General features: G+C 45.4%; 1 protein-coding gene across 1 annotated transcript in view; it reads right to left on the reverse strand.

Annotated features, from left to right (window-relative positions):
• The window catches only part of LOC121564219 (Krueppel-like factor 3), a 24,498-nt gene extending 18,622 nt beyond the window's left edge, over positions 1-5,876 (reverse strand). Inside the window, 1 exon segment of the mRNA XM_045217722.1 lies at positions 5,604-5,876. The gene's annotated coding sequence lies outside the window, so the exon portion shown is untranslated.
• Between the last annotated feature and the right edge of the window lie 13,759 nt (positions 5,877-19,635).

A 19,635-nucleotide genomic window follows, 5' to 3' on the forward strand; every position in this document is an offset into this window, starting at 1 on the left:
GGTAGCTATAGAAGACAGAGGGTAGCTATAGAAGACAGATATAGGGTAAAACCATAGAGAAACATACCGGTAGGCTATAGAAGACAGATAGAGGGTAGCTATAGAAGACAGATAGAGGGTAGCTATAGAAGACAGATAGAGGGTAGCTATAGAAGACAGATAGAGGGTAGGCTATAGAAGACAGATAGAGGGTAGCTATAGAAGACAGATAGAGGGTAGCTATAGAAGACAGATAGAGGGTAGCTATAGAAGACAGATAGAGGGTAGCTATAGAAGACAGATAGAGGGTAGCTATAGAAGACAGATAGAGGGTAGCTATAGAAGACAGATAGAGGGTAGCTATAGAAGACAGATATAGGGTAAACCATAGAGAAACATACCAGTAGAAAGGCCGCCGTAGGCAGACCTGGCTCTCAAGAGAAGACAGGCTATGTGCACACTGCCCACAAAATGAGGTGGAAACTGAGCTGCACTTCCTAACCTCCTGCCAAATGTATGACCATATTAGAGACACATATTGCCCTCAGATTACACAGACCCACAAAGAATTCGAAATACAATCCCAATTTTTGATAAACTCCCATATCTATTGGGTGAAAAACCACAGTGTGCCATCACAGCAGCAAGATTTGTGACCTGTTGCCACAAGAAAAGGGCAACCAGTGAAGAACAAACACCATTGTAAATACAACCCATATTTATGTTGATTTATTTTCCCATTTGTACTTTAACTATTTGTACATCGTTACAACACTGTATATAGACATAATATGACATTTGAAATGGAACTTTTGTGAGTGTAATGTTTACTGTTAATATTTATTGTTTATTTCACTTTTGTTTACTATCTATTTCACTTGCTTTGGCAATGTTAACATACGTTTCCCATGCCAATAAAGCCCTTAAATTGAAATTGAAATTAGAGGGTAAACCCATAGAGAAACATACCGGTAGGCTACAGAAGACAGATAGAGGGTAGCTACAGAAGACAGATAGAGGGTAGCTACAGAAGACAGATAGAGGGTAGCTACAGAAGACAGATAGAGGGTAGCTACAGAAGACAGATAGAGGGTAGCTATAGAAGACAGATAGAGGGTAGCTATAGAAGACAGATAGAGGGTAGCTATAGAAGACAGATAGAGGGTAGCTATAGAAGACAGATAGAGGGTAGCTACAGAAGACAGATAGAGGGTAGCTATAGAAGACAGATAGAGGGTAGCTATAGAAGACAGATAGAGGGTAGCTATAGAAGACAGATAGAGGGTAGCTATAGAAGACAGATAGAGGGGTAGCTATAGAAGACAGATAGAGGGTAGCTATAGAAGACAGATAGAGGTAGCTATAGAAGACAGATAGAGGGTAGCTACAGAAGACAGATATAGGGTAGCTATAGAAGACAGATAGAGGGTAGCTATAGAAGACAGATAGAGGGTAGCTATAGAAGACAGATAGAGGGTAGCTACAGAAGACAGATAGAGGGTAGCTATAGAAGACAGATAGAGGGTAGCTATAGAAGACAGATAGAGGGTAGCTATAGAAGACAGATAGAGGGTAGCTATAGAAGACAGATAGAGGGTAGCTATAGAAGACAGATAGAGGGTAGCTATAGAAGACAGATAGAGGGTAGCTATAGAAGACAGATAGAGGGTAGCTATAGAAGACAGATAGAGGGTAGCTATAGAAGACAGATAGAGGAGTAGCTACAGAAGACAGATAGAGGGTAGCTATAGAAGACAGATAGAGGGTAGCTATAGAAGACAGATAGAGGGTAGCTACAGAAGACAGATAGAGGGTAGCTATAGAAGACAGATAGAGGGTAAACCCATAGAGAAACATACCGGTAGGCTATAGAAGACAGATATAGGGTAGCTATAGAAGACAGATAGAGGGTAGCTATAGAAGACAGATAGAGGGTAGCTATAGAAGACAGATAGAGGGTAGCTATAGAAGACAGATAGAGGGTAGCTACAGAAGACAGATATAGGGTAGCTATAGAAGACAGATAGAGGGTAGCTATAGAAGACAGATAGAGGGTAGCTATAGAAGACAGATAGAGGGTAGCTACAGAAGACAGATAGAGGGTAGCTATAGAAGACAGATAGAGGGTAGCTATAGAAGACAGATAGAGGGTAGCTATAGAAGACAGAGGGTAGCTATAGAAGACAGATAGAGGGTGGCTATAGAAGACAGATAGAGGGTAGCTACAGAAGACAGATAGAGGGTAGCTATAGATGACAGATAGAGGGTAGCTATAGAAGACAGATAGAGGGTAGCTATAGAAGACAGATAGAGGGTAGCTATAGAAGACAGATAGAGGGTAGCTATAGAAGACAGATAGAGGGTAGCTATAGAAGACAGATAGAGGGTAGCTATAGAAGACAGATAGAGGGTAGCTACAGAAGACAGATAGAGGGTAGCTATAGAAGACAGATAGAGGGTAGCTATAGAAGACAGATAGAGGGTAGCTACAGAAGACAGATAGAGGGGTAGCTATAGAAGACAGATAGAGGGTAAACCCATAGAGAAACATACCGGTAGGCTATAGAAGACAGATATAGGGTAGCTATAGAAGACAGATATAGGGTAGCTATAGAAGACAGATAGAGGGTAGCTATAGAAGACAGATAGAGGGTAGCTATAGAAGACAGATAGAGGGTAGCTACAGAAGACAGATAGAGGGTAGCTATAGAAGACAGATATAGGGTAGCTATAGAAGACAGATAGAGGGTAGCTATAGAAGACAGATAGAGGGTAGCTATAGAAGACAGAGATAGAGGGTAGCTACAGAAGACAGATAGAGGGTAGCTATAGAAGACAGATATAGGGTAGCTATAGAAGACAGATAGAGGGTAGCTATAGAAGACAGATATAGGGTAGCTATAGAAGACAGATAGAGGGTAGCTATAGAAGACAGATAGAGGGTAGCTATAGAAGACAGATAGAGGGTAGCTATAGAAGACAGATAGAGGGTAGCTATAGAAGACAGATAGAGAGTAGCTATAGAAGACAGATAGAGGGTAGCTATAGAAGACAGATAGAGGGTAGCTATAGAAGACAGATATAGGGTAGCTATAGAAGACAGATAGAGGGTAGCTACAGAAGACAGATAGAGGGTAGCTATAGAAGACAGATATAGGGTAGCTATAGAAGACAGATAGAGGGTAGCTATAGAAGACAGATAGAGGGTAGCTATAGAAGACAGAGATAGAGGGTAGCTACAGAAGACAGATAGAGGGTAGCTACAGAAGACAGATAGAGGGTAGCTACAGAAGACAGATAGAGGGTAGCTATAGAAGACAGATAGAGGGTACTGTAAATCAACACAGAGGCTGTGTTTACACAGGCAGCCTGTAGATCCACCAACACAGACCTGTAGATCCACCAACATAGACCTGTAGATCCACCAGTTATACAACATAGACCTGTAGATCCACCAACATAAACCTGTAGATCCATCAACATAAACCTGTAGATCCACCAACATAGACCTGTAGATCCACCAACATAAACCTGTAGATCCACCAACACAGACCTGTAGATCCACCAACACAGACCTGTAGATCCACCAACATAAACCTGTAGATCCACCAACACAGACCTGTAGATCCACCAACACAGACCTGTAGATCCACCAACATAAACCTGTAGATCCACCAACACAGACCTGTAGATCCACCAACACAGACCTGTAGATCCACCAACATAAACCTGTAGATCCACCAGTTATACAACATAGACCTGTAGATCCACCAACATAGACCTGTAGATCCACCAACACAGACCTGTAGATCCACCAACATAGACCTGTAGATCCACCAGTTATACAACATAGACCTGTAGATCCACCAACACAGACCTGTAGATCCACCAACACAGACCTGTAGATCCACCAACATAAACCTGTAGATCCACCAACACATACCTGTAGATCCACCAACATAAACCTGTAGATCCACCAACACAGACCTGTAGATCCACCAACACAGACCTGTAGATCCACCAACATAGACCTGTAGATCCACCAACACAGACCTGTAGATCCACCAACATAGACCTGTAGATCCACCAGTTATACAACATAGACCTGTAGATCCACCAACATAAACCTGTAGATCCACCAACATAAACCTGTAGATCCACCAACACAGACCTGTAGATCCACCAACATAAACCTGTAGATCCACCAACATAGACCTGTAGATCCACCAACACAGACCTGTAGATCCACCAACATAGACCTGTAGATCCACCAACATAGACCTGTAGATCCACCAACACAGACCTGTAGATCCACCAACACAGACCTGTAGTTCCACCAACATAAACCTGTAGATCCATCAACATAAACCTGTAGATCCACCAACATAAACCTGTAGATCCACCAACACAGACCTGTAGATCCACCAACATAAACCTGTAGATCCACCAACATACACCTGTAGATCCACCAACATAGACCTGTAGATCCACCAACACAGACCTGTAGATCCACCAACACAGACCTGTAGTTCCACCAACATAAACCTGTAGATCCACCAGTTATACAACATAGACCTGTAGATCCACCAACATAAACCTGTAGATCCATCAACATAAACCTGTAGATCCACCAACATAAACCTGTAGATCCACCAACATAGACCTGTAGATCCACCAACACAGACCTATAGATCCACCAACACAGACCTGTAGATCGACCAACATAGACCTGTAGATCCACCAACACAGACCTATAGATCCACCAACACAGACCTGTAGATCCACCAACATAAACCTGTAGATCCATCAACATAAACCTGTAGATCCACCAACACAGACCTGTAGATCCACCAACATAGACCTGTAGATCCACCAGTTATACAACATTGATAATAACATTTAAATCTCAGGTTACTGACTATCCATCCATCCATCTAATCCCATGGTAACAGAGTAAATGTGTTGGGCAGGTGATGGGGTCAGACAGACAGCTAAATCACTGAGCAGGTAAAGGTGTAAAACACGTCCTACTGCGAGTGACAGCGATATCAGCATTTAGGACAATACACGCACACACACTAGACCGCAGGAATGCACAGGCAGTAATGTTACTGTACACCAACTGTTTGTTTGTGTGTGTGTGTGTGCGTGTGTGTGCGTGTGTGTGTTTTCAAATGGCCAACTCGTTCACTGACATACTACTAGACTATGTTAAATTAAAATCAATGAGAATAATTACATTATAGACCTGTTAATTGCCAAAACTAGTTGAATGCATTTTAACTAAATAATGAATAAAGAAATTATTTTAACTAAAGAAAGTCATTGGATTTATGAATTTCCGATATTTTTACATTTAAAAATAGCCTCCATGTAAAATACTAACTAGACTATGCCTGGTTGACACGTTGTGTTGACAAATGAGCATCAATCCATGTCGGTCATCACACAGTAACACAGTTCATATGACAAGTTTATAAGATTAGCCTATAACAAAATTATACCAATCACCAATTTATTAACCAGCTACCTAACATAAATTATAGCTAATCACCAACGTTTAATCAGCCCTAAATGGTTTCAATGGTTAGACTTAGTCAAAAACAGAATAAAAAAAAACTTACTTCACAATGGAGAATATTGAGTGTGTATTAGTGAGTTATTCCCGTTGTTTAACTCTTTTAGTAACTGGCTCCGTGAGTTTGGTCCAAAAAAATCACAAAATATAATAATCCGTTTAGAATTGTGGCGCAGTGGAAAACCGTGTCACACGTATTGGTCAACCGATCGCCCGTTCGGAAAACTGAAAACTCCAAATGACAGATAGACTGGGACTGGCACGGAAACAAAACTCCCCCCCACACAGTTACGAAACTCTTCTCCTCCTTCTCTTTCTCTCTGCTTGTTGTCGGTAAAAAAAAAAACTCCCCGGAGACACGGGGTGCGTTGTGCGCGTGTCACATGACCGTTCCGTAGGGCGGGGTCGGGTCGCGGGGGAGGCGAGGGGCGGGGTCGGGGCGGGTGGGCGTGTCTTAACAGACAGGGAAGAGGAAACTTTGGGCGTGACGCGGGCGTCAGCTCGAGAGCAGGACGTGTGACGCGACACACAAGGAACTAAAACAGACAGAGAGCGGAGGGGAGGGTCAGTGAACCACAAAGAACAATAGTCTAAGATTAATTAGATTATAGCCTTTTTTTTTTTTTTTTATGCTTATATACAATAGGCCTACAGGTCTTTCGATCCATGTGTAAGATGATAATGGATAATAATAATTGCATGTCAGGACACACATCTTTGCTGGCCTAAATGGCGCTACATGACGCAATCACAAAGCCACGGGTCACCACACCCTCTCAGAAGGAAAAAAGGCAGATAACTGACACTCTCTCTCAATTCAAAGGGCTTTACTGGCATGGGAAACGTATGTTTACATTGCCAGTGGTGGGCAAAAAGTACCCAATTGTCTTACTTGAGTAAAAGTAAAAGATACCTTAATAGAAAATGACTCAAGTCACCCTGTAATGTACCATTTGAGTAAAAGTATTCGGTTTTAAATATACATTAAGTATCAAAAGTATAAAAGTATAAATAATTTCAAATTGCTTATATTAAGCAAACCAGATGGCACAATTGTCTTTTTTTTAATTTATTTTATTTACGGATAGCCAGTGGCACACTCCAACACTCAGACATCATTTAAAAACTAAGCATTTGTGTTTGGTGAGTCCGCCAGATCAGAGGCAGTAGGGATGACCAGGGATGTTCTCTTGATAAGTGTGTGAATTTGACCATTTTCCTGTCCTGCTAAGCATTCAAAATGTAACAAGTACTTTTGGGTGTCAGGGAAAATGTATGGAGTAAAAATTACCTTATTTTCTTTAGGAATGTAGTGAAGTAAAAGTAAAAGTTGTCAAAAATATAAATAGTAAAGTAAAGTACAGATACCCCAAAAAACTACTTAAGTAGTACTTTAAAGTATTTTTACTGAAGTATTTTACACCACTGGAGTCTGGCCCAGGGGTGCGAAGGTGAATGGCAACTACTACCAACCCTAACTACTACCAACCCTAGCTACTACCAACCCCAACTACTACCAACCCCAACTACTACCAACCCTAACAACTACCAACCCCAACTACTACCAACCCCAACTACTACCAACCCCAACTACTACCAACCTCAACTACTACCAACCTCAACTACTACCAACCCCAACTACTACCAACCTCAACTACTACCAACCCTAACTACTACCAACCCCAACTACTACCAACCCCAACTACTACCAACCCTAACTACTACCAACCCCAAATACTACCAACCCCAAATACTACCAACCCCAACTACTACCAACCCCAACTACTACCAACCCCAACTACTACCAACCCCAACTACTACCAACCCCAACTACTACCAACCCTAACAACTACCAACCCCAACTACTACCAACCCCAACTACTACCAACCCCAACTACCAACCCCAACTACTACCAACCCCAAATACTACCAACCCCAACTACTACCAACCCCAACTACTACCAACCCCAACTACTACCAACCCCAACTACTACCAACCCTAACTACTACCAACCCCAACTACTACCAACCTCAACTACTACCAACCCCAACTACTACCAACCCCAACTACTACCAACCCCAAATACTACCAACCCCAAATACTACCAACCCCAACTACTACCAACCCCAACTACTACCAACCCCAACTACTACCAACCCCAACTACTACCAACCCCAACTACTACCAACCCTAACAACTACCAACCCCAACTACTACCAACCCCAACTACTACCAACCCCAACTACTACCAACCTCAACTACTACCAACCTCAACTACTACCAACCCCAACTACTACCAACCCCAACTACTACCAACCCCAACTACTACCAACTTTCTTTCTTTCTTTCTTTCTTTCTTTCTTTCTTTCTTTCTTTCTTTCTTTCTTTCTTTCTTTCTTTCTTTCTTTCTTTTAATTCAATTCAATGGGCTTTATTGGCATGGGAAACGTATGTTAACATTGCCAAAGCAAGAGAAATAGATAATAAACAAAAGTGAAATAAACAATAAAATATTAACAGTAAACATTACACTCACAAAAGTTCCAAAGGAATAAAGACATTTCAAATGTCATATTATGTATATATACAGTGTTGTAACAATGTGCAAATAGTTAAAGTACAAATGGGAAAATAAATCAACATAAATATGGGTTGTATTTACAATGGTGTTTGTTCTTCACTGGTTGCCATTTTCTTGTGGCAACAGGTCACAAATCTTGCTGCTGTGATTGGACACTGTTATTTCACCAAATAGATATGGGAGTTTATCAAAATTGGATTTGTTTTCAAATTCTTTGTGGGTCTGTGTAATCTGAGGGCAATGTGTGTCTCTAATATGGTCATACATTTGGCAGGAGGTTAGGAAGTGCAGCTCAGTTTCCACCTCATTTTGTGGGCAGTGTGCACATAGCCTGTCTTCCCTTGAGAGCCAGGTCTGCCTACGGCAGCCTTTCTCAATGGCAAGGCTATGCTCACTGAGTCTGTACATAGTCAAAGCTTGCCTTAATTTTGGGTCAGTTATGGTGGTTAGGTATTCTGCCACTGTGTACTCTCTGTTTAGGGCCAAATAGCATTCTAGTTTGCTCAGCTTTTTGGTTAATTCTTTCCAGTGTGTCAAGTAATTATCTTTTTGTTTTCTCATGATTTGGTTGGGTCTAATTGTGTTGCTGTCCTGGGGCTCTGTGGGGTCTGTTTGTGTTTGTGAACAGAGCCCCAGGACCAGCTTGCTTGGGGACTCTTCTCCAGGTTCATCTCTCTGTAGGTGATGGCTTTGTTATGGAAGGTTTTGGGAATCGCTTCCTTTTAGGTGGTTGTAGAATTTAACAGCTTTGTTCTGGATTTTAATAATTAGCGGGTATCGTCCTAATTCTGCTCTGCATGCATTATTTGGTGTTTTACGTTGTACACAGAGGATGTTTTTGCAGTATTCTGCATGCAGTCTCAATTTGGTGTTTGGCCCATTTAGTGAATTCTTGGTTGGTGAGCGGACCTCAGACCTCAGAACCATAAAGGGCAATGGGTTCTATAACTGATTGAAGTATTTTTAGCCAGATCCTAATTGGGATGTCGAGTTCTATGTTCCTTTTGATGGCATAGAAGGCCCTTCTTGCCTTGGCTCTCAGATCGTTCACAACCTTGTGGAAGTTACCTGTGGCGCTGATGTTTAGGCCGAGGTAGGTATAATTTTTTGTGTGCTCTAGGGCAACGGTTTCTAGATAGAATTTGTATTTGTTGTCCTGGCAACTGGACCTTTTTTGGAACACCATTATTTTTGTCTTACTGAGATTCACTGTCAGGGCCCAGGTCTGACAGAATCTGTGCAGAAGATCTAGGTGCGGCTGTAGGGTGAGGCCGGGTGCTGCAGACCGTTCTAGGGCCCTCGCCAATTCGTTGATATATATTGTGATGTCACGAGAGGCTGTGTCCGGGAGGGACGTTACATCCCCCTGAGGTGGCTGCAAACCCAGACAGCTATGGCTCCATCTGCTGGTATGGTCGGGAACTCCACCCCTCTATGGCCAATCTTCCCACGCAGCTGAAACAAATGAGGAGCTGATGAGCTGAAGGTTTGGGAAGGGAAGAGACACAGTCTCCAAGCTGGGCTCTCTGGAGGACAAGAGTGCTGCACGTCCACTTCCATGAGGAATATAAGGATTTGGAGATACTTACCTTTGGGAAATACTCACCTTTGGATATATGCACCTGTGGAAATACGTGAGAGACATTTGGAAGGACTTTTTGCTGGGTTGGCCACTAGCTGCAACGTGGACTACAGTAAGGCTGGGGAAAAGTTATCTGAGCCGAGTGAGAATTATGATTTTGGATGTGGAAGAGACATCCCTGAACTGTTAACCCTTAAAGAGCCACAAGAGAACAGAATTTTGTTATATTTTCGTTAATTTCCCAAGACCTATAATAAAATCCTTGTTTTGTTTGAACCTTGTCTCCTTGCACTACTTGAGCAATCCCGCTGAAAGCTGTGTAGCCTCTCGTGACGTCACAGATGGTGGAGAATACGGGCACGCTCAAGCGTTAATAGTGCATGTCAGAGGAGGATACCGAAGGTTTGATCACCCAGTTTTCCAAGTTGGCCGTAGGCTCCCCGCCGACTGAAATGGAGGACATATTGAAAGCCCTTGTTGCTGGCCAGCAAGCCCAGATGCAAGCAAACGTGGCTCTCTTGGAGGAGCAAAAGAAAGCCAACCTTCTGAAGGCAGAGGAATTGCAGTTGCAGAGACAGAGGGTGGTCCAAAATACCCGCCCAATAAAGGCAAGTGACTTTATATCTAAGATGGGAGCTACCGATGACATTGAGGCATACCTGCATGCATTTGAGGCCACGGCCACTAGGGAAGCCTGGCCCAAGCCACAGTGGGTTGGTCTGTTAGCCCCCTTTCTAACCGGGAATCGCTGAATGCTGTCCGGGACCTGGGCCCTGACCAGGTTACTGACTATGATGCCCTGAAGTCTGAGATCCTCAGCAGATATGGACTCACAAAGTTTGGTATGGCCCAGCGCTTTCACAGCTGGACCTTCCAACCAGACCAACCTCCTCGGGCGCAGATGCATGAACTTGTCCGAATCGCAAGGAAATGGCTGGATCCGCAGAGGAATACAGCAGCGGCGGTGGTGGAGGCCGTTGTGGTGGATCGTTACCTACGCGCCCTGCCTTATGAGGCAAAACGGTTCATCAGTCAACAGGCCTTGACCACGGCTGATCTGACCGTGGAAGCTGTGGAAAAGTACCAGGCCACAGCGGGAGATGCTGAATGCTTCCCGAAAAAGACCCCAGGAGGGCGGCCCCACCACAAATGGGAAGAACCCGTCCAAAGGACCCCCAAGGTCTCGAACCCAGCCACGTCAGGACTTATCCCAGCTCCAGGGGGAGCCAGAAACCAGGCGGGTCAAGAAGAGTACACCAGGAGGGGGAAACTCGACAGTGTTACCGGTGTGGGGAGATGGGACATATCTCCTGGCAGTGTGGGAAACCAGCCGATGAACCTATGCCCACTGCGGAGTCCTCCAGCTCAGCACCCACACATCGTTTGCCTCGCTCTTGGGAGTCTTAGATGGCGGCCCAGATCGACCCCCCACCTGCCCGGTAACTGTGAATCACCATGATGTGGAGGCCTTACTGGATTCTGGTAGCCGGGCCACCCTGGTGCGTAAGGATTTGGTGGGCCCCACGTGTCTGACCCCGGGGAAAGTCCTCCCAGTTTCCTGTGTCCATGGGGACACCAGAGAATACCCCATTACTGTACTTACAATGACCAGCACACGGGGAACCATACACACGACGGCGGGGTGGTTGATTCCCTCCCCGTCCCTGTCCTAATTGGACGAGACTGCCCAGCCTTTTACCCACTCTGGAGAGAGTCTCAGGAGAGGGATAACCCGAGTACCTCGGGAAACGGAGAGGCAAGACTCATCCTGGGAAGGCTCCGGTGCAATCCTCCGAGTTACTCACTCCCGCCCGGGCTCTGATAGGGATGGCAGGTGCCCAGACCGACACAGAGACGGAGCTACAGAATCTGGACAAAGAACTGTCTGGTCTGAAGGGGACCGCTGAGAGGTATCGTTTGTTAAAGCAACAGTTAGACATGAAGACAGAAGAGTTAGATATCCTCCAGGCTAAACTCCAACAGAGCTCCTTCCTAAGCAACAGGAGGAGCTGGAGAGGCTGCGCAGGACCATCGAGGAGTGTGAGGAGACCCTGCGCAGTAGTAAGGAGGTCCAGAAGAAGGCAGAGGAGAAGTACAAGGTGTTGGAGAACAAGATGAAGAATGCGGAGGCAGAGAGAGAGAAGGAACTGAAAGCTGCTCAACAAAAGCTAAACTCTGCTAAAACCAAGGCTGATGCGTTTCAGTAAGAAACTCAAGGAGAGACAACAGGAGGCTGAGTCCCTGGTCCTAGAGTTGGAGGAGTTGAAGAGAGAGCAGTCGGGCAAGCACCACGGCAATGCGGACGCCCTCTCCGGCGTGATGCCTTCTTCGCTGCCTTTACCCGACGAGGACGTCGGTCCCGAGGAGGGGGATGTGTGATGTCACGAGAGGCTGTGTCCGGGAGGGACGTTACATCCCCCTGAGGTGGCTGCAAACCCAGACAGCTATGGCTCCATCTGCTGGTATGGTCGGGAACTCCACCCCTCTATGGCCAATCTTCCCACGCAGCTGAAACAAATGAGGAGCTGATGAGCTGAAGGTTTGGGAAGGGAAGAGACACAGTCTCCAAGCTGGGCTCTCTGGAGGACAAGAGTGCTGCACGTCCACTTCCATGAGGAATATAAGGATTTGGAGATACTTACCTTTGGGAAATACTCACCTTTGGATATATGCACCTGTGGGAAATACGTGAGAGACATTTGGAAGGACTTTTTTGCTGGGTTGGCCACTAGCTGCAACGTGGACTACAGTAAGGCTGGGGAAAAGTTATCTGAGCGAGTGAGAATTATGATTTTGGATGTGGAAGAGACATCCCTGAACTGTTAACCCTTAAAGAGCCACAAGAGAACAGAATTTTGTTATATTTTCGTTAATTTCCCAAGACCTATAATAAAATCCTTGTTTTGTTTGAACCTTGTCTCCTTGCACTACTTGAGCAATCCCGCTGAAAGCTGTGTAGCCTCTCGTGACGTCACAATATGTTGAAGAGGCTGGGGCTCAAGCTGCATCCCTGTCTCACCCCACGGCCCTGTGGAAAGAAATGTGTGTCTTTTGCCAATTTAAACTGCACACTTGTTTGTGTACATGGATTTTATAATGTCGAATGTCCCCCCCCCCCACCATCACTGCTTTCCATCAATTTGTATCGCAGACCCTCATGCCAAATTGAGTCAAAAGCTTTTTTGAAATCAACAAAGCATGAGAAGACTTGTTTATTTGTCAATTAGGGTGTGCAGGGTGAATACATGGTCTGTCGTACGATATTTTGATAAGAAGCCAATTTGACATTTGTTCAGGACATTGTTTTCACTGAGGAAATGTTGGAGTCTGCTGTTGATGATATAGCAGAGGATTCTTCCGAGGTTGCCAAGGTTACTGTGGACGCAGATTCCACTGTAATTATTGGGGTCAAATTTCTCTCCACTTTTGTGGATTGGGTTGATCAGACCGTGGTTCCAAATATTGTGGAAGATGCCAGAGCTGAGGATGATGTTAAAGAGTCTAAGTATAGCCAATTGGAATTTGTGGTCTGTATATTTTTATCATTTCATTGAGGATACCATCAACACCACAGGCCTTTTTGGGTTGGAGGGTTTGTATTTTGTCCTGTAGTTCATTCAATGTAATTGGAGAATCCAGTGAGTTCTGGCAGTCTTTAATAGATGATTCTAAGGTTTGTAAGTTATTATGTATATGTTTTTGCTGTTTGTTCTTTGTTATAGGGCCAAAAAGGTTGGAGAAGTGGTTTACCCATACATCTCCGTTTTGGATAGATAGCTCTTCGTGTTGTTGTTTGTTTAGTGTTTTCCAATTTCCCCAGAAGTGGTTAGAGTCTATGGATTCTTAAATTACATTGAGCTGATTTCTGACGTGCTGTTCCTTCTTTTTCCGTAGTGTATTTCTGTATTGTTTTAGTGATTTCACTATAGTGAAGGCGTAGGCTCAGGTTTTCGAGGTTCTCTATGTTTTCGGTTGGATATGTTTCTCAATTTCTTTCTTAGGTTTTTTGCATTCTTCATCAAACCGTTTGTCATTGTTGTTACTTTTCTTAGGTTTTCTGCTAGAATGTTTTTAATTTGATACGTTAGCCGATAGTTCAGATATACTGTTTAGGCTTCCTGCTGCTAAGGTTACACTTTCACTATTGCGGGGACACATTTTGTCCAGGAAGTTGTCTAAAAGGGATTTAATTTGTTGTTGGCCAATTGTTTTTTGTTAGGTTTCTACACTACCTTCCTTCCATCTATAGCATTTCTTAATAGCATGCAGTTTTGTTCACAGGTTGAATTAGAGATAGAAATGATCATGACAGGACTGCTGCCTTGTATAGGTGGATCTGGTCCTAAAGGCTGTTCCAGTCCAGGGTGGAGTGGTGGGCCAGGTAGACATTAGGTTTTTAAGGCACAGTCACAGGAAATGCTGGCGTTTACAACTGAATGGTGGCAGGGTGGAAGTATTTTCTTGGTAACAGGGTGGAGATAACCACTCGAGAGTTGGGGAAAGTAGAAGAAGCTTTTTTCAGTCACTCCCTTTCCTGCTGTGCTCTCAGGTTGTTTGTGCCTGTGTGAATTATGATGTGGCTCAGTGACCCTAGATGGTCCTCAGATAGCAGGTCTATGGCTCGCTGGGTGTTTGGACACCAGAGTTTAGCCACTGTGAGTTTGGGGAAACGTTTTATTTTATTGGAGTCCAAAAGGAATACAATCAGTGGCTTTGTGTGTCCTCAGTGGGTGTGTGTGTGTGTGTGTGGGGGGTTCATGGGGGGCTGCTAGGAGGTGGTTCTTCATTTTATCTGTTCTGCTGTGGTCAGGGTCTGTGGTGGGCTGTTCTGTTGCCTTCTCTGGGGGAGCAGCCAGCTCTTTCATGGGTTGTTCTCTGTTTCACCTCATCTTTCTCACCTCCTCCTCCTTCATCTTTCTCTCCTCCTCCTCCTTCATCTTTCTCTCCTCCTCTAGTGCTCTCATCTTCTCCTGCCGTTGAGCCTCCTCCTTTCTCTCCTCCTCCAACACATCTCTCTCCCCCTCCAGCTCTCTGGGTCTGGTTAAGGGGGTGTTGTTGTGCTGGACTGTTGTCTGGTTCTGTGCTGGGTGGGTGGGGGGGGGGGGGGGGACTCTCCTCTTGGGGTTGCTCGTCGTCTGTGGTGGTGCGGACCGACTCACTTGGGGTTGAGGGAGTTGTCACCAAGAGAAAGCTTCTCCTGCGGTGCGCTCTTTTTGATTGTGTAAAAGTCCTGTTGGAAGTGTTTGAGGTTTCCCTGCACCACCACTTTCCCAACCTTGTACAAATTGACAGAGGTTCTCAGTCTCAGGGGGCCTCATTCTGATTGACAGGCGCTCTCAGTCTCAGGGGCCTCATTCTGATTGACAGATGCTCTCAGTCTCAGGGGGCCTCATTCTGATTGACAGATGCTCTCAGTCTCAGGGGGCCTCATTCTGATTTTCCACTCTCTGCCAATACCCTCTCTCCTGACAGAGAGGTAGTGTGTTCTTATAGCAGTGTGCCATGCCTGGGGGTTGTCCGTGTGGAAAATTAAAGTTGTTGTGTTTCCAGTCTTGTAACAGTCCGCAAATAGCGTCTCTGGATTGTCCCCCGAGGAGCTTCTGTTTGTACTGTTTTTTTGGTGCAGTGTCATTTAAAATGTCTGAGGGGAACTGTACTATGCGCGGCTCCGCACAGGGATGTAAGGAAGCCATTTTGGGGGTAGAGGGCCTCAGAGGGCCTCTGGGTTTGGGTGGTAAGGAAGCCATTTGGGGGGTAGAGGGCCTCAGAGGGCCTCTGGGTTTGAGTGGTAAGGAAGCCATTTTGGGGGTAGAGGGCCTCAGAGGGCCTCTGGGTTTGGGGTGGTAAGGAAGCCATTTTGGGGTAGAGGGCCTCAGAGGGCCTCTGGGTTTGGGTGGTAAGGGAAGCCATTTTGGGGGTAGAGGGCCTCAGAGGGCCTCTGGGTTTGGGTGGTAAGGAAGCCATTTTGGGGGGTAGAGGGCCTCAGAGGGCCTCTGGGTTTGGGTGGTAATGAAGCCATTTTGGGGCTAGAGGGCCTCAGAGGGCCTCTGGGTTTGGGTGGTAAGGAAGCCATTTTGGGGGTAGAGGGCCTCAGAGGGCCTCTGGGTTTTGGGTGGTTAGGAAGCCATTTTGGGGGCTAGAGGGCCTCAGAGGGCCTCTGGGTTTGGGGTGGTAAGGAAGCCATTTTGGGGGTAGAGGGTCTCAGAGGGCCTCTGGGTTTGGGTGGTAAGGAAGCCATTTTGGGGGTAGAGGGCCTCAGAGGGCCTCTGGGTTTGGGTGGTAAGGAAGCCATTTTGGGGGTAGAGGGCCTCAGAGGGCCTCTGGGTTTGGGTGGTAAGGAAGCCATTTTGGGGGTAGAGGGCCTCAGAGGGCCACTGGGTTTGGGTGGTAAGGAAGCCATTTTGGGGGTAGAGGGCCTCAGAGGGCCTCTGGGTTTGGGTGGTAAGGAAGCCATTTTGGGGGTAGAGGGCCTCAGAGGGCCTCTGGGTTTGGGTGGGGGAGGTTGTGATTCTCTGTTGCTATTGTTTGGTTTCAGAGGCTTTCACACCTCTGACTTCACATCTCAGTGCAAGTTAAAGTTGTAACTTGGACGTTTATTTGTATATATTTTTTGTTGCACCAAGTGATAGATAACAATACAGATAAAAAAAAAAAAAACATTTAAAAAAAGTGTGGTTGGAAGCACAGGGCTGATATGAAAACCAGACCACAAAAAAACAATATACAATCTTATACATATTATATATTATAATCAACATACAATACATGAGTACAAAAATAAAACAGGGTTGTTAAAACAGACAACACAACCTACTAATTATACATGGATAAATTAATTGATCATTGATCACGAAAAAACAAACAAAAATATTTGTTTTGTTTAAATGTGTGTGTGCATGTGAGTGTGTGAGAGAGAGTTGGGCTATATGGAGGAGATTTACTGAGTAGTTTGGTTCATCAGGCTGACCCCCAGTCTTTGGTTCATCAGGCTGACCCCCCAGTCTTCATGGAAGAGATTACTGAGTAGTTTGGTTCATCAGGCTGACCCCCCAGTCTTTGGTTCATCAGGCTGACCCCCCAGTCTTCATGGAAGAGATTACTGAGTAGTTTGGTTCATCAGGCTGACCCCCCAGTCTTTGGTTCATCAGGCTGACCCCCCAGTCTTCATGGAAGAGATTACTGAGTAGTTTGGTTCATCAGGCTGACCCCCCAGTCTTCATGGAAGAGATTACTGAGTAGTTTGGTTCATCAGGCTGACCCCCCAGTCTTTGGTTCATCAGGCTGACCCCCAGTCTTCATGGAGGAGATTACTGAGTAGTTTGGTTCATCAGGCTGACCCCCCAGTCTTCATGGAAGAGATTACTGAGTAGTTTGGTTCATCAGGCTGACCCCCCAGTCTTTGGTTCATCAGGCTGACCCCCAGTCTTCATGGAGGAGATTACTGAGTAGTTTGGTTCATCAGGCTGACCCCCCAGTCTTTGGTTCATCAGGCTGACCCCCAGTCTTCATGGAGGAGATTACTGAGTAGTTTGGTTCATCAGGCTGACCCCCAGTCTTCATGGAGGAGATTACTGAGTAGTTTGGTTCATCAGGCTGACCCCCCAGTCTTCATGGAAGAGATTACTGAGTAGTTTGGTTCATCAGGCTGACCCCCCAGTCTTCATGGAGGAGATTACTGAGTAGTTTGGTTCATCAGGCTGACCCCCCCAGTCTTCGCTTGACGTTATTGAGGGATGATGAGGTTTTGGCAATATGAAGATAAGAATTCCAGAGCATGGCACCTCTGTATCTGATAGAGAATTGACTATGTGAGGTGCAGCAGCGGGGAGGGTGAAGGTTATCGCAGTGTCTTGGGGATCTGAGATAGTGGCTGTGGCAGCGACAGTGAAGGAAGAGGGAAAGAGTTGTGAAAACATTATGTTGCTGTGGCTATGATTGTCCAAGCTGTGGATGGAAGTCAGTGTAAATGTAATGCTGGCACCAGTTATCGAATATCAGTCTCGCTGCGGTCGTTGTCCAGTGTATCAGATCTGGAGACGAATGGAATGTATCACGCGGTATCTCTTAGATGGATTTCAGAATTAACCTGGAAGAATCCATTGAAGGGTTTAGGTCAGGGTTCTTCAATTCGGTCCTGGAGGGCCGAAACACTTCTGTTTTTTTATTTCTACCTGGTAGTTAATTGCACTCACCTGGTGTGTCCCAGGTCTGAATTAGCCCCTGATTAGAAGGAGAGGATGAAAAACAGAGGTGTTTCGGCCCTCCAGGACCGGAATTGAAGAACCCTGGTTTAGGTCAACTGTCTGGGAGGTGTGAGTATGTGTAGATGAAAGTGCATAATTGGGCGTACATCAATGTCGTAAATAGACAAGATATTGAGTTTCTTAAAAACGAAGGTGCAGATGGAGCCAGGTATTTACAGGACGTGACTAGTCTAGCAAATGTATTTTCCATGATGAGTAATTTGTGTAGGTGGGAGGCATGTGTAGGGGGCGGCAGGTAGCTTAGTGGTTAAGAGCGTTGTGCCAGTAACCGAAAGGTCGCTGGTTCTAATCCCCGAGCCGACTACAGTGAGGGAAAAAAGTATTTGATCCCCTGCTGATTTTGTACGTTTGCCCACTGACAAAGAAATGATCAGTCTATAATTTTAATGGTAGGTTTATTTGAACAGTGAGAGACAGAATAACAACAAAAACATCCAGAAAATCACATGTAAAAAATGTTATAAATTTATTTGCATTTTAATGAGGGAAATAAGTATTTGACCCCCTCTCAATCAGAAAGATTTCTGGCTCCCAGGTGTCTTTTATACAGGTAATGAGCTGAGATTAGGAGCACACTCTTAAAGGGAGTGCTCCTAATCTCAGTTTGTTACCTGTATAAAAGACACCTGTCCACAGAAGCAATCAATCAATCAGATTCCAAACTCTCCACCATGGCCAAGACCAAAGAGCTCTCCAAGGATGTCAGGGACAAGATTGTAGACCTACACAAGGCCGGAATGGGCTACAAGACCATCGCCAAGCAGCTTGGTGAGAAGGTGACAACAGTTGGTGCGATTATTCGCAAATGGAAGAAACACAAAAGACTGTCAATCTCCCTCGGCCTGGGGCTCCATGCAAGATCTCACCTCGTGGAGTTGCAATGATCATGAGAACGGTGAGGAATCAGCCCAGAACTACATGGGAAGATCTTGTCAATGATCTCAAGGCAGCTGGGACCATAGTCACCAAGAAAACAATTGGTAACACACTACGCCGTGAAGGACTGAAATCCTGCAGCGCCCGCAAGGTCCCCCTGCTCAAGAAAGCACATATACAGGGCCGTCTGAAGTTTGCCAATGAACATCTGAATGATTCAGAGGAGAACTGGGTGAAAGTGTTGTGGTCAGATGAGACCAAAATCGAGCTCTTTGGCATCAACTCAACTCGCCGTGTTTGGAGGAGGAGGAATGCTGCCTATGAACCCAAGAACACCATCCCCACCGTCAAACATGGAGGTGGAAACATTATGCTTTGGGGGTGTTTATCTGCTAAGGGGACAGGACAACTTCACCACATCAAAGGGACGATGGACAGGGCCATGTACTGTCAAATCTTGGGTGAGAACCTCCTTCCCTCAGCCAGGGCATTGAAAATGGGTCGTGGATGGGTATTCCAGCATGACAATGACCCAAAACACACGGCCAAGGCAACAAAGGAGTGGCTCAAGAAGCAGCACATTAAGGTCCTGGAGTGGCCTAGCCAGTCTCCAGACCTTAATCCCATAGAAAATCTGTGGGGGGAGCTGAATGTTCGAGTTGCCAAACATCAGCCTCGAAACCTTAATGACTTGGAGAAGATCTGCAAAGAGGAGTGGAACAAAATCCCTCCTGAGATGGAAGCTGAAAATGTCCCAGTTCTTCCATGGACTGC

This window comes from Coregonus clupeaformis, unplaced genomic scaffold (genome assembly GCF_020615455.1).
Source record: "Coregonus clupeaformis isolate EN_2021a unplaced genomic scaffold, ASM2061545v1 scaf1196, whole genome shotgun sequence".
NCBI lineage: Eukaryota > Metazoa > Chordata > Actinopteri > Salmoniformes > Salmonidae > Coregonus > Coregonus clupeaformis.